The sequence below is a fragment of the Cricetulus griseus genome (assembly GCF_003668045.3).
Source record: "Cricetulus griseus strain 17A/GY chromosome 1 unlocalized genomic scaffold, alternate assembly CriGri-PICRH-1.0 chr1_0, whole genome shotgun sequence".
NCBI classification, from domain to species: Eukaryota; Metazoa; Chordata; class Mammalia; order Rodentia; family Cricetidae; genus Cricetulus; species Cricetulus griseus.
This window is the reverse complement of record NW_023276806.1, coordinates 99385883-99402261: the sequence shown is the minus strand read 5'-3', so window position 1 is coordinate 99402261 and position 16379 is coordinate 99385883. Positions and strand designations below refer to the sequence as shown.

The 16379-nt window shown below is 42.5% G+C and overlaps 1 protein-coding gene and 1 pseudogene across 1 annotated transcript in view; one reads left to right on the top strand and one right to left on the bottom strand.

The window, feature by feature from the left end:
* Maml3 (mastermind like transcriptional coactivator 3) overlaps window positions 1-16379 on the bottom strand; it is a 434634-nt gene that overhangs the window by 387892 nt on the left and 30363 nt on the right. The gene's annotated exons all lie outside the window — the stretch shown is intronic.
* On the top strand, window positions 13709-14413 carry LOC100756700 (annotated as a pseudogene).

Here is a 16379-nt window from a genome sequence, read left to right as displayed (position 1 = left end):
CTTGAGGAAAACAAAAAGGCAAAATCCAAAATCCTGTTCCATGGTCCAGCCTATGAGACATCAATGGAGATGCTAGCCCACTGATGTTAACATTACGAGATTCTTGCAGGGCATCTGATATTTATATATATATATATATATATTATATATATATATATATATATATATATATCAATGGGCTAGAGAAATGGTTCAGTGGTTAATAACAATGGCTGTTCTTCCATATGACCTGTCTTTGGTTCCCAGCACCCACATATCAGCTCACAACAGTCTTAACTCCAGTTCCAGGGGATCCGATGCCCCTTCTGGCCTTGCAGGCACTGGATGCATTTGGTGCACATGCATACACTGAGAAACTCACACATACACATAAAATTAAAATAATTTCAAGCCAGGGGGTGGCCCACGCCTTTAATCCCAGCACTCGGGAGGCAGAGGCAGGCGGATCTCTGTGAGTTTGAGACCAGCCTGGTGTACAAGAGCTAGTTCCAGGGCAGCTTCCAAAGCCACAGAGAAACCCTGCCTCAAAACGCCCCCCAAAATAATAATAATAATGATAATTTAAAAAAAAAACCCAAAACTTGTAACAGGCTGAAATGTAGCTCGATTGGCCCAGTGCTTGTTTAGCCTTCATGGGCATTCAACATCCTCTGCAGCACAGCAAGTTTGATACAGGAGACCCCATTTCAAATAAATAATCAAATAAACTTATAACTGAATATGAAGTGGCTATAATTTTCCACATTACAACTAGATTTTTGTTGTTGTTGTTGTTGTTTTGGCTTTTCGAGACAGGCTTTCTCTGTGTAGCTTTGGAGTCTATCCTGGCACTCGCTCTGGATACCAGGCTGGCCTCGAACTCACAGAGATCTGCCTGCCTCTGCCAGTGCTGGGATTAAAGGTGTGTGCCACCAACACCCGGCCCCAATTAGATTTTAAATGATCCACTGTTGTTGTTTTTCTACTTCCATGCTTTTGATGGCCCTTTTAATCAACAAATAATCACAATGCTCTGCATTAGGCCACAGGATCGGGAACAGGACAGTCATTCTTAAATGAAGGAATCTCTGTACTCTTTTTTTCCAGAATATTTCTGCATAAAAGCAAACTTTCTTTTCTTATTTTAAAAGGGACCCTTTCTGAAACATGTAAACACGCTGGGGGAGGGAGAAAGCTGACATTAACTTTCCATTTCCTGTTTTTCTCTGAAATTCCTTCTCCTTCATTAGGCATCCCTTGCTTGGAACAAGGCTAGATTGACTGATCCTGCAACACAGTCCTGACAGTCACAGAAAGTTTATCCCTACTCACTACTCTCAAGCTCCTGAAACTCCAGATCTGAGCGCCAGAGTAAATCAATCTCCTTACATGATTTGCATGGCAAAGGGCTATGTCCCATGTCTTAGGAGTCCAGATTCAGCATAAGTGTGTGTGTGTGTGTGTGTGTGTGTGTGTGTGTGTGTGTGTATAAAAGGGAAGTATAAAAGCCAAGAAGAACTTACTTATGCCACTGTGACCTTAACTCTGGCTTTTTTTTTTTTTATCTTAAACTAAGGGGGAAAAAAAAGCAATTTCAAGTTCCGCTGAAGGGCTAGGTCTTGAGTTTTTAGTGATGTGACCATTGGAAACAGAGGGTTCCAATTTTTTAGCATAACACTTTAAGCGGCTTCATTGCTTGCTTGTTTTTCTTTTCTTTTCCTTCTCTCTCTCTCTCTCTCTCTCTCTCTCTCTCTCTCTCTCTCTCTTTCTTTTTTTGATAGTTTGGCTACAGTGTTTTGAGACAAGGTCTTCCTCGGCAGTCTCAGCTAGCTTCAAACTCAAGTAAGTAATCCTCCTGTCCTAATATCCTGAGGGTGGGAACAGTGGACTTCCAGGTGTTGGCCACTAAGCTCAGCTTCACAGCTTTCTGTTTACCTTTTCCTTAGTCATAGGTTTACTAATTGTCCCAACTATTTGTTAAGCATCAGCAACCAATCACAGCTTGAGAGCAAACTGGTTCCCTTTCAGTTGAAAGGAGTCAAGATTTAGCAAACACCAAGGGTGGGGAGGGGAGGTGGGGGGTGTTAAATTCTAAAATAAATCTTTAGACTGGTCTTCATGGAAACACAGCAGATATGCACAAATAGTACTGAGTACTGATGGGAGCAGCGGCCTCCACAGTGGTATAAGCCATGTGATAAATCACTTTTTCTGTGAGTGCAGAAATGGCTCCATGATTAAAAGCTCGAGTTTCTCTTTAAGAGGACTAGTGTTCAGCTCCCAGCATCCATGTTGGATGGGTTATCGGATTGCTACTTGTTCTGCCTAGCAATTCCTTTTATTTCACATCTGACAGGCTAAGGAACAAAACAGGTCTCCTGTAGCAGAAAAAAGCCTCTGACAGAATAAAGAAGGAGGGGGGATGAGGGAAAGAGAAGGTACTAGGGACAGTCACAAATGGAAAGAAAACCAGAAAAGGAAACCACAGAGGAAGCTCACATGCAAGTCAGCAACCTGAGCTTGTAAAACCTCAGAGGGCAAAATCATCAGCGAGGGCTCTAATCCCCGGTCACCAACAAGATCAAGACATGCTGAGCTTAGCCAATGCACCGTATAAACCATTCCTAGGCCCCAGTGCTCCCAGGCCAATACACATGTGGGTGCATGTTAACATGGGAGCATAAACACACACGCACATTATTCCAGAGTGTGCCACCCTCTCATCCTTCAGTGTGCTTTAGCCTGTACACCTCTCTAAAACCCTACATATGGAGTCTAGATTCAGGAACACCAAATTTGCATCTTGACCCTGTTTGGTAACCTACTTTTCAAGATTTCTTTTGGAGACTTAATAATCAGACCACCAGACACACAGTAGGTGCTCAACAACTGTCACTGTCAACTTGCTTCTGATTGACAGGACCCAATGGACTCACCAACTGGCACCTGCGCCGTGCACATGGGGTGGATTGTGATTAATTAACACTCTGATCTATTACTCTCCAATGGGATGCAGAGAATTCATCTCTTTCTAGCTTAAATCTGACTACTGACTAGGCCAACTGAAAAATGGAGCTACGTTGTCTAATGTGAATAGTCTTCCAGAGGTGCCCACTGTCTCACCTGTCTGCCTGATCCTCAACAGAATGTTCTCGCCATCAAGACCTCTTTTTTAAAAATAATTTATTTAACTTTATTTTATGTGCATTGGTGTAAAGGTGTCAGATTCCCTAGAACTGAAGTTACAGACAGTTGTGAGCTGCCATGTGAGTGCTGGGAATTAAACTGGGGTCCTCTGAAAGAGCACCCAGTGCTCTGAACTGCTGAGTCATCTCCCCAGCTCCAAGACCTCTTTTTTTTTTTTAACTACTCTATCTCTTTTCCTTCAAATATAATGTAGAAATGGAAAGTTCTATATTCTTCTTCTTCCAGTCTTTGCATGGTTATTTGAAATGTATAAATCTAGTCTTAACTGGTCGATATGAAGCCCCTCACATCATCACATTCACAGAGGTCAGGCCCTAATCTGTTAACACTGGAGGGCTTCAATTCTAGACATTCATTGATTTAAAGGAAGAGAGAAGAGACCCAGAGAAAATGGAGAAGAGGTGGAAAGAAATGAAGAAATAAAGGGAAGCAGGGATATGGAAACTCTGCTGGACAAAGGGAAAAAACCCTTCCCTGGTTGAGTATGTTACACATCCCATGCAGCATGCACAGTAGAGTATAGGTCTAGCTGAATGAAGCTACAAGGACCCTACTGGAATTTTCCTGTAAAGACTCCATACTAGGCCAGCAAGCAACCATTTGTAACACTCGATGACAAAATACAGACTCAAGGTCTGTCAATTTGCACCACTGGCCACCTAAGCCTGCAAAGACCCTGGAGGGCTTGGCAGCCTTGCCTCTTCTGAGCCACTACATGATCACATGAGCTCAGGAAGGAAACAGGAAGACATAATCTTAATTATGTATACAGCCACCCAATATCCAGAAACCATTATTTTAATACTCCACTTTCATCTTATTAATGAAAAAGTAAGAACTCTGTCTTCCTTAGAATCATGAAGCGGCTCTTTGAATGGAAACCTTTTCCTCAACCAGGCTGGCTTTTCTCCGGCTGATCCTGTAAACACTGCTGGCAAATTTTCCTCAATGCCTCTAACATATTTTCACTTAGCACCAGTTTGATGTATAAGATCTGACAGCCCGGCAGTTACAGGCCACCTGCATCACTGTCGCCATGACAACAGTGAAAGACAATCCATGATCCCATACCCTGGTCACCCGTTTCAATGCAGCTTATCTGTCCAAAGCCACTGAGTCTAATGGAAGAGTAATTACCATCTTCTACTCATTGTCAAAATTCCCACCATATAATGCTCTTCAAAATTATTTTATCCCTCTCACATGGCTGCTTTGCAAAAAATGGAAAGAAACCTTCAGTGGAAAGGGGCGGGGGAGATTGGGAGAAGGAGAAGGCTGAGACTGGTGTAAATGTAGCTGACTGCATGAACTGTCCCTTTGTAGCTTTGGGGACACCCCAGTCAGTGAAAGAGCTCCAAGAATGGCCTTGGCTCACTGACTCTCATCTAAAGGTTTGGAAAAATCTGGGTCAGGAAATAAGACAGTAACCTTTCCCAACAAACCCTTCACAGAGATCATGATTCCTCAGGACATCAGGTATGGGGCTAGCGACACTCAGCTGCCTGGGAGTGGTCAGCAGAGGCATCCCTCTGGGTGCCTTTCCCCTCGAATGACTGTCTGACTCTTCACACCCAATGAGTATTGCTCATTCTCATTGGTGGGTACAGCCCTGTCTTCCAGAAAAGTCTTGTGCACACTGGTTTAGAAAGTGACCTTTGACCAGCAAACACTTTTGTGGGAAAACCTTTAGGTGCTTAAAGGAAATAGTAATTAAATTTAAAGCAACATTAAAAGTCACATGGACTTGCAAAGCAAATTCCAAAGAATAAAAAAACTGGACAAAAGGGCACAGTGAGATAACCCTTCCAGCAGTGCAGGTGTCTTGACCATAGTAAGAAAGGGGGTTACACCCTTCTTGATCCTCAGTCATTTGCGCAGGAATAAAGCCAGGGACATTAACTACCCAAGAAAGCTACACAAAGTTCTATCTTGTTGGTGGTTAACATGAAAATACTTCCATTAAGAAAAAAATAAGTAAATTCATATAGTAAAAGAAATCCCAATCTCCAAAAGATAAAAAAATCATAAACAAAGAATTCTTAAATTAGTATTTATGTACCTGTCAAAATGTGGCTGACATGTTATATTTATGGCTAAACCTGACAAACCATAACCATAAAACTTAACCAGCTGTCAAAACATTACAGTTATGAACTGACATTAGGTAAGCTAAATGTGTTAGACAAACATACAGCAAACCCCGAAAGCTCTTCAGTTGAAAGTGTCTTCCCACAGTGCCTGTCTTTGGTGGTTGGGGGTGGCCTTTCTGTCCTTCTCAATCATTTTTAGCCTTCTTACCCCTGTTATCAGTCTTTGGGGCAGCCAAGAAAAGATGTTGAATTGGACCTGAGGTTGAGCCATCTACTGGGAAAATGCAATAGGTGTGTGTGTGTGTGTGTGTGTGTGTGTGTGTGTGTGTGTGTGTGATCATGTGTGCACAGGTACATGTGTACATGTATATGTGTACAAGTCAGAAGCCAATCAACCTCAGATATAGTTCCTCAGGTCAACATCCACCTTGGTTTTTGAGACATGGTCTCTCACTATTTCCTAATGTGCCATGCTGGCCAGCCAACAAACCTGTGTAACCTACCCAACACTAGGATTAAAAGTACGTACCACACCACCACTCACTTTATGTTTAATGTGGATGCTTAGGATAAACTCAGGTCCTTTTTTTCCACTGAGCCATCTTCCCAGCCAAGGCAACATGAATAATGTTCTGCAGGGCACCATGGATACAGATGCTTACAGGCACACTGGACGTTCAACCATCTCTGTTCAGACTGGTTAACACTTGTCTAGAACATTCCAATCAGTTCTGCCAAGTTTAACACTAACTAAAACATATTAGTAAAATTATTTGTGGATTTCACCTACTCCCTGATAGGGGAATATCACAAACAAAACTCAAATAACAGTCAGCACATGCCTTTAATCTCAGCACTGGGTAGGCAGAGGCAGACAGATCTCTGTGAATTCAAGGCCAGCCTGGTCTACAGAATGAGTTCCAGGACAGCAAGGGCAACACAGTGAGACCCTGTCTTGGAAAACCAAAGGAAAAAAAAAAGGAGGAGGAGAAGGAACAGGAGGAGGAGGGGAAGGAAGAGGAGGAGGGGGAGGAAGTGGAGGGGGAGGGGAGGAAGGGGAGCAGGTGGAGGAGGGTAAGGAGGAGGAGGAGGAAGAGGAGCAGGAGGAGGAGGGGGAGGAAGAGGAGAAGAAGTAGCAACACATGATGACTGGGCATGGTGATATCAGCTTTGATTCCAGCACTCTGGAGGCAAAGGCTGGTAGGTCTCTGTGATTTCAAGGTCAGACTGGTCTACAGAGTAAGTTCCAGCCAGCCAAGGCTACCAAGAAAGACCCTGTCTCAAAAACAAACAAATTTTAAAAAGAGGCACATAATATTGGCAAAATTAAGTTGGATCATTTGGCTAACGTAATATCTTCCAGATTCCCCTGTTATTGTTATTAAATTTGCCTTTGTAATTAAAAAGTCATCTGTGGGTAGATATTTTGAAGCTCCGTAAATGCTTTGATCCTCATCAAATATTCACTTACCAGTTCTGCACATACCAATGATGTCATAATTCTATCATTCCTTTTTATACTTACTACTGACTTCAATAACTGCACTCACCAGGTTTGTTCTTTCAACTTCTGTGGAATATTCCTTTACACTGTGAGAATATATGTCACTGTGATTGGCTTAATAAAGCAGCTGACTGGCCAATAGCTGAACAGGATAAGGTTAAGCAGGAAATACAGACTAAGGACAATGGGAAGAAGAAGACGGAGTCAGAGGGGATTGGGCAGACAAAGAGAAGCAAGATGAATGTGCTGTGTTGAAAGAAGTTATCGCCATGTGGCAGAGGGTAGATAAGAAATATGGGTTAATGTAAGTTGTAAAAGCTAATTAGTAACAAGCCTGAGCTATCGGCCTGGCATTTATAATTAATATTGAGTCTCCATGATGGTTATTTGGGAACTGGCAGGCAGGAAAGAAAAGTCTACCTACAAACTTTTATAACAGTATTGACTTAGGGATTTATATTTTACTAAAATAGTTATTAATCCATTACAATATCTATTATGGTCATTACATCTTCCAATTTGGCCAGTAGGAGCCTACCAGTCAATCAGTCAGTCAGGTCTATGACCCTTTGATCCATTGACAAGTCACTCAACTTTGTAGCTCAAAAAGTTAGTTCAGGTTCATGCCTCGGGTGCCAGGGCTTAACAGCAGGGACTATTTCCTCAGTAGGGCCAGTCACGTGGCACCTGAGTTGGCCTGGATGAGTCAGACTTCCCAGGTTCTTCTCCAGTTAGTAGTATCAAGGATATTGCTACTCACTGTCAGTTGAAGTAGGAAAACAAGCAGAACTCTCATCGAAGCCTGGGAACAATATTTGGTATGGGAAGTGTCTGGCTAGCTATTGCACAGTCTAATTCACTTGTTTGTGAATACCAACCTTGCACCCGAGTAAAGCATAGCTATAGCTAGGACACCCAGAGCCCTTTCAGTTGGGCGGGTGACAAACTATCCAAAGTCACATGGAGTATAGTCTGACATGCGACCTGGGAAGTCAGGCTAATGGGTATCAGCATGCTGCTCTCTGAGCCTTCCTATTTTAGTTTCATGTTTCCCACACTCTCAGCACACAGGCACTGCTTTCTCCACTCATGTCCCTAGGTCTGTGCTGTGGTCACTGCTATTTTCTACACCTGGCACACCTTTGTCATGTCCTCTGCTAAGAGGGACCTGAGACTTCTCAGAGTGTACAGTAGATACAGACTTACCTCTAGTCCCTCTAAGACAGCCCTCATCTGCCTGCTTCTGCCTTCTGTCCATTAGAGCCCTTATCATAACATACTGTGGAATGATCTGGACAAATCTCCCCAGTGATGTTAGTACAAGGCCCTATCATGTTCCTCTGTGAACTTTTTTGCAGTCACTGTAGTACCTGGCACCCAGGGTGCTTTCAAAACCTATTTGCTGAATTAAAGACTTGTGTCAAACAGCAAGAGTTCTTTCTCCTTTCACCTAGGCAGGGGCTTACTTTAATTAAAATAAAACTATAATAGTATTAGGTTATAAAATCATATAGCCATATATAGCTGTACATAATTACAGTGCAATCAAGTCTCTGATATTTTTAGGTGTCTCCTTCCCCGAAAACCTTCCTTAACTACTTTTGATAAAATACTGATGGATTTCTACTCAGTATGTTTAGTGTTTGTGTTTTCTTGTGTGTTCTGCTTCTGTGTGTGTGTGTGTGTGTGTGTGTGTGTGTGTGTGTGTGTGTGTAAGAGAGAGAGAGAGGTAAAAGAGACAGACAGAGCAACAGAAAGAGGGAGAGAGAGGGCAAGTGAACACAGGCAAACATTTGCCATATGGAAAGCAGACGACAAGCTGGGGTGCTGATCTTCTGCTTCCATCTTTCTTGAAGCAGGCTCAAGGCATAGCACATGCCAGCATGCCAGGCTCTTCCATCTTCCCTTCCCAACTCTCCACAGGAACACTGGAGTTACAGACCGATGCTAAAGTGCCCGGCTTTCACCAGGGTTCTAGGGATTTGAACTCCCGTCCTCATGCTTACACAGCAAACACTTTACCCTCTGAGCCATTTCTTCAGCCTTCTGTTTCCTTTTCAAAAACTTTTCTTTTTCAGCCGGGCATTGGTGGCACACGCCTTTAATCCCAGCACTCGGGAGGTAGAGACAGGCGGATCTCTGTGAGTTCGAGGCCAGCCTGGTCTCCAGAGCGAGTGCCAGGATAGGCTCCAATGCTACACAGAGAAACCCTGTCTCAAAAAAAAAAAAAAAGAAAAAAAAAAGAAAAGAAAAAAAGAAAAAAAGAAAAAAAGAAAAACTTTTCTTTTTCAACTATGTAATCAGAGTCATGTAATAAGTCCCATTACACAGCTTCATTCTTGGCCTGTATTTCCTCATCCATGTTTAATGCCTATTTTCCTTTCCCATATCTCATTAAAGAAAATTGCACTCATCGTTTTCCATCTGTAAGTATTGTAGAATGTACCTTTAGAAGTTATGTTTCTTGCTTCAAAATACAACAATAACATGATTAGCACATCCAAAGAGTATTTAGTAATTATCCCTAACTCTACCTAATATTCACCAACATGGAAACATCTATCTTTTCGATTCCTTTGCCCTTCAGTTTCAACAAGGGCAATACGCTGTAGTTTATACAACTCACAAATCAGTTGTCTTATTTAGCTGAAAGTCCCAAGCTCAGATCTGACATAGCCACACCATTCCTACATCTCACTTAACACAATGCACTAACTACAGTGCTGAAACTACAGTGTTCAACATCTATTTGTACTACACAGATATCTAAAATCATTTATTTGTTTTCAATTCATTGTTTTTCTACTCAAATATTTTACCCTACAAAGACTTCCACACACGAATTCACAGTACTTCTGAGTTCTTCATAGCCCCTAGAAACCCTTTTTTTAAGACCTACTACATGTTTTTCTTCCTCTTGGAACTCAAGTCCTCACTCTCATTGAACACAGGTGTTTTCACTCTCAATTTGAGCTTTTAAAATAGAACTATGGGTAAAAGGAAAATGCCATTTCCCAACAATCCCTAGACAAGTAAGGAATACATAACTTACTATAATGCATGCCTTAGTAAATTTAACTGAGCATGCAAATGAATACAGACAAGTAAATGTTTCCATCAACTATAGCCCATGTCAGTGCATGCAAAAAAACATCACCAGGATGGCTCTAGGGAGGAATGGGCATCTCAGTTGACAGTGGGATTAATATTCAGACACAAGCCGGGCATGTAAAGGAAAGATGGTGGAGAAGCGTGAGCCAACTACAAATTACAAATATTTACTAAAAACCCAATCTGCAACATTCTGGTTTACTATTTCTTTTTATTTTATTGTTTCCTTGAGATTTGCAAAGGATGATTCTTTTTTTATATTTTTTTAATTTAAATTAGAAACAAGCTTGCTTTACATGTCAGTCCCAGTTCCCTCTCCCTCCCTTCCTCCCCTGCCCCCCTCTACCCTCCCACTCCATCCCCTGTCTGCTCCCCAGGGAGGGTGAGGCATTCCATGGGGGATCTTCAAAGTTTGTCATATCATTTGGAGCAGGGCCTAGGCCCTCCCCCATGTGTCTAGGCTGAGAGAGTATCCCTCTATATGGAATGGGCTCCCAAAGTCCATTTGAATACTAGGGATAAATACTGATCTACTACCAGAGACCCCAAAGGTTTCGGAGGTCTCCTCACTGACACCCACATTCAGTGGGTCTGGATCAGTCGCAAAGGCTGATTCTTAATTAACAAATGTAATGGGCCAGCAAGGTGACTAAGCAAGTAAAGGCGCTTGCCACCAAGTCTGTGAACCTGAGTTTGATCCCCAGGGCCCACATAGTGGAAGGACAGAATCAACTCCATACAGATTGTCTTCTGACCTCTGTGGTAAGTGCACACTAAAATAAATAAGTGTAACTTAAAAGTCTAAGTAAAAATTCTGTATTAGATAGGTTAAATATAAGACTCTAAGTCTCTTTCTGTTTGTTGATACTTTCATACAATATAAAAGGCTGTATTCCTTCCTGCTGGGGGGAGGCAGAAGCAGGTGGATCTCTGGGACAGCCAGGAATATATAGCAAAATCCTGTCTCAGAAAAAAAAAAAAAGAGAGAAAGGTATCACAATGGCAACAAATTATGAACATTCAGACAAATTAATCAAGCTATACTGTATCCTATATCCAGGATCGCCAGGGAATGTAGGGGTTCCTTACTCAAAACTGGCTCTATAATGTTGCACACATGTTCTCCTGGGAAAGACACCTACATAGAGACCATTTCTCCTGCATCTTTGGTGCTGCTGATGGGCATGAGAAATCAAGAGGAGGTCTGTTCTGCTTCAATGTAAGGGAGGGAATTGAAAACAAAACACAAATCGTCGAGCTGCTTGGATTCAATCCTTTCCTGATGCCATGAAAGAAAGTGACCCGTCTAAGCCCAGACGCCAGCCCCAGGGCTTCCCAAGTTGTCATCCCCTCCATCCTGGGCAGCTGTGGGCTCTTGCAGACAAAACCATTAGAGCTGGCTGACACCCCACGGGGCAGGAAATGAATCATCGCTTTACTCAACCGAAACTGCAGCAGGTTTTAAGGAAGCTAAGCACAGTCGACCAAATTGAATCAGTAGCACTTAGCTGGCAAAGAAGTGTCGAGGGACTGTGACCAATGACAAAGGATTAGCACTCTGGATCTGCTTTTCTACTCTAGGGGCAGATTTTTAGCAAGCACGGAGCCTTATATAAAGTACCATGTGGCTGCACAGACCACCAGCCGACCCCTGTGACCCTCAGGATGCACTGGGCACCTGAGCCAGGTGAGGCTCATGCAGTGTGGATATCCGGAGTTCCAGGAGCAGGCTGCCTTTGGTTTTCAGTGGAAGGATAAAAAGGGCCCAGTTCTTCCTTCCCCGAATTAAAAAAGTTCTACATTTTCTTCTCAAAATGGGGATCTGTCTCATATGAACTGAGGTGAGTCTTAGAACTTAATACAAACAAAAAACGGGAATTAGGGGGAAGGCTATTATCTTCGATTTTCTTTACCAAAGCCTGAAAGCAAACATTTGTGTGGCTAATGACAGTGATCCAAACACAGTGAATTTTCTTAAACATGGGCTATTGTCTTCGTGCTGAAACTGCTACTCCATTTACACATTTACTTGTATCTGCTGACCACACAAAAACCTAATTTCTAAACTAAAGCTAGGTTTAAATGCAGCTTTATGTTTTATGCGCATTCTTAATACAGGCCTTTAAAAGTCTGATTTGTAGAATATTTCCCTAAGAAAACAATCAGGTGTTTCCTAGGTGACAAGGCAAGGCATTCTCAATTAGAAAGAAGTCTCTTCTACAATTTCGCTTAGAAATTCGCATAATACGTCTAAGTTGACAGATGACAGAAATTGGTTTAATCTAATTTTTCCTCTCCAAGTCCCACAAGGGTACAAGTTAAAAGTTTACAGCTAGGTCTCTGCTAGAGTAATGATCGGCTCTGGTTAGTACAGAAGCAGAACAGGTTTTGTAAGCACGCCACACACATCTGAGGTCATTAGTTCACATTCAAGAAGAAAACTACCTCGCCAGGGAATGGCTCAGCTGGTAAAGGCACTTGCCACCAATAGTGACTACTTGAGTTTGATCCCCAAGACTGAATGGTAGAGAAAACTGACTCCCACAGGTTGTCTCTGCCTTCCAAATGTGCTCAGTGGGACATGGATGGACAATCTCTCTCTCTCTCTCTCTCTCTCTCTCTCTCTCTCTCTCTCTCTCTCTCTCTCTGCAAAAATAAATAAAAAAAAACAAGAAAATCCAATATAGTTCTTAGGTAATCTTAGGTAAAACCCCACAGCAAGCCCTTCTTCATTCCACAGCTAGACATTCACTAAGAAAGATGGTCTCTCATCAGCTACAACCTGTACATCTGAACATTTAAGGGTTTGGTTCTTTCCATTTTTCCTAATCTGTTCCGTCTTCTGAAATATTAGTGATGGGCTGGGGTAGAGGGTGGTCACAGAGCATTTGCCTGGCATTCATGAGGTCCTTCCTGGGGTCATAACAACAGCAACAAAAATAAATAGTTATGAATACAAAACACGGAACTAACCAGACTTCCTGGGTTCAAGTGAGAGGTCTGCCACTTACTATAGAACCTCAATCAAGATATGCAGCCTCTCTTGTGCCTCAGTTTCTCCAGCAGAAAACATCCTACCTCCCTGGGTAGCTCTGAAGATGAAATGCGACACTGAGTGTGTTATTGTTTAGTAGAGAGTCTATCGTATTATAAACGCCACGTTGAGTATTAACGACCCATGGATGAAGATTGGGGATTAGAATACCACTGTGACATCTTCCTAAGGACTTCTACTCTATCCCCGTGTGAAAGAGTATGTAAAATGGATTCATTCCTATGGGCAAGAATTATATTTCTGCCCTCTGTACCAGGTAGAGATAGCCCAACAGTTTCAGGTTCCACAAGTAGTATCTGCAAGAGTCAGTTCCAGTCCAGAAGTCATGCTGATCAAATTCTCTCTCACTGTCCCACATACAAAGCCTAGAAGGACATATCAAAGAAGGATACAGGGTCCTGCACTCAAGGTGTCTCCATTTAAACTAAACCAATTACTTTCCCTAAGGGATATGGGAATGATGTAGGCTTGCTATGAACAAAGGTGGTAGACAGCCACAGCTTCAGATAAAGGCGACCTAATACATGTTGTAATTTTCTAAACTTTGCAGAGCTGAACCCAGGACTTCAGACATGCTAAACACACACTCTACCCCTTAGTTACACCTCAGCCCTTCATACATCTACTAACTGAAAAGAAAATCTATAACTGCATTTTCCACAGAATTCAAGTCAAAAGCTAGGTGTGATGTTAGGGTGTTTTCAAAGTTCACCTAATTAGGTCAACCTCAAGATTTTGTCTTGCTTTCCTCTGGTGGCAGCCATCAGGTGAGCCAAGATGGGTGCATACAAATACATCCAGGAGCTATGGAGGAAGAAGCAGTCCGACGTGATGCGCTTTCTGCTGCGGGTCCGTTGCTGACAATACCGCCAGCTTTCTGCGCTGCACAGGGCTCCCCGCCCCACCCGGCCTGATAAAGCGCAAAGGCTGGGGTACAAGGCCAAGCAAAGTTATGTCATATACAGGATTCGTGTCCGCCGTGGTGGCCGCAAACGCCCAGTTCCTAAGGGTGCAACTTACGGCAAGCCTGTCCATTCTGGTGTTAACCAGCTAAAGTTTGCCAGAAGCCTCCAGTCTGTTGCTGAGGAGAGAGCTGGACGTCTTTGCGGGGCTTTGAGAGTCCTGAATTCTTTACTGGGTTGGTGAAGATTCCACATACAAGTTTTTTTTTTTTTTTTTGAGATTATCCTCATTGATCCATTCCATAAAGCTATCAGAAGGAACCCTGACATACAGTGGATCACCAAACCAATCCATAAGCACAGAGAGATGCGTGGGCTGACATCTGCTGGCCGCAAGAGCCGTGGCCTTGGAAAGGGCCACAAGTTCCACCACACTATTGGTGGCTCTCGCCGTGCAGCCTGGAGAAGGCGCAATACTCTGCAGCTCCACCGTTACCGCTAATATATGTGATGTTTGTAAAATTCATACCCAATAAACAATTTAGGACCGTCAAAAAAAAAAAAAGATTTTGTCTTAACCTCTATTTTGGCTAGTCAGAAAAAGACAGTGATTGTTATGACATAATCCTTTTTAAAAGTCATCAAAAGATGTAACTGGGAGCAGCTTTAAGAGACCCCATGAGCATGAAGAGAACGAGGTTCCCCCACTGAACACTGATATAAGGCAGAAATCAATTTAATTATACTCATCTGATACCTTCTTGGATATTCATTTCATATTTCCCTTTCTCAGCTCTCACAATCCACTCACACAGAGACACATTAATCTCTTGCATTTTGTTACATATAATCCTGTTCCCACAGTTCTAATTTTAGATGTAGTTAGTCCACCAGAATTAATCTTTTCCCATATAAAGACTGGTCACAGCTACAATCTAATAGTTTTCCCTTAAATCTTTCCCTCTCATAGAGAAATACAGGCTATATTATTAACCAGTCCTTTGGTTTTGAAATTACCTGCAGCCTACTCATTCCCAGAACTGAGGATTACAAAAAATTTAAGTTTACAACTCTACAGCATCCTTGGGGCCAGTTACAAGAAAGTGGTCTTTAGCCATTATTTTAAAAAGCACACAGTGGTTTTAAGGAAAAAGTACTTCTAGTATCAAAGGAAATCTTTTGGGCTAAAACTCTGAATCCCAGCTGAGGGACTGGCTTAACTTTAAGCTTCTCATAGTGCCTGCCTGTTGCCAAGTTTACAGACAAGATGCCCTCCTGAAAGGCTGGCTGCTGGATATACTGAAGAAGGAAACACTGAAGGACGGCCATCTTTATCGAGGCATATAATGATGAGAGGCTAAAAACTGATTTCTTGGCTTCTTAAAACTTTTGCTTTTCAGTCTTGTGCAGTGCCCCCCCCCAAGCAGAGACCCCACTGTTGCCGATTAAAAATAAGAACATGTCACTCACTCCATTTCACTCCATGGCCCAAGTGAACTTCAAAATGCTAAACACTCCTCAGCATTACATAAAGAACGCAACCTTAAAAGACAGGCCCTCCTGAACACCGAGGCTCTTCCTGTGATTATTAGAAAGATTAGGTCTTTCTCCTAATTATGACAGTGAATCGTTTCTAGGTTCCTCGACTAAGCAGGAATGTTCTTTGGCTAGCAAACATGACTAAGCCACACTGTGAAAGATGGGGAGAGGTGTGGAGCCAAGTGGGCTCAGTCAGTGGAGAAGGCCTTATGTTGATACCCGGTGCAGCAATACAAAAAGAAGAACTGGCTCAAAGTATCTTATGAAACGACAGCACTCTGTCAAAGTGACACCTGAGTCACATCTGGAAACAAAGCACAGCAAAACAAAATGCAAAATATACAGAGGTCTAGGTACTTAGTTCTGATACAGTTGAGGATGGAGCTCGCTGCTAGAGTGTTTGCTGAGCATGTGTGAGCCGCTGTCTTCAATCCCCAACACTGAAATAAATGAATTAAAAAGCAACAAACAAAAAACAACTCTGCTGAAAAGAATTACCAAACTTCTTTCTGTCTGTAAGTCAGAAAGTGTCCTGAAATAGCGAGCACCGATATTTAACTGAAGATTCCAGCAGTATCTGCTAGGACTGTGGGTGCCTATGAGTGCTGATGTCAAGGTCTGGGTCCTCCTTTTCTTACCCTTCATCCTCCAGCCTCCCGCATCCTCACTTAATCAGATTGCTCACAGTATTAGAAATAAGACAAAAACAGAAATTTTGAGTACTCCCAACTTCGTCTAACAATTCTATTTTTAAACAAAATAGGTAGGTGGGGGGGTGCTGGGGTTTGAGGGCTTCTTTGCTGCTAGACAAGCACTCTGCCACTATACCACCTCTCAGCATTGTAGCTTTTTAAAGAAATAACTACAGTCAGAAGTATCTGGCACTTTTCCAACCTTTTACTCTTCTGGGGTTTTTTTTTTGGGGGGGGGGCGTAATTCCCTCCATCACCCAGGAAAGGTTTATTATTGTAGCTTACAAAAACACAAGCTAG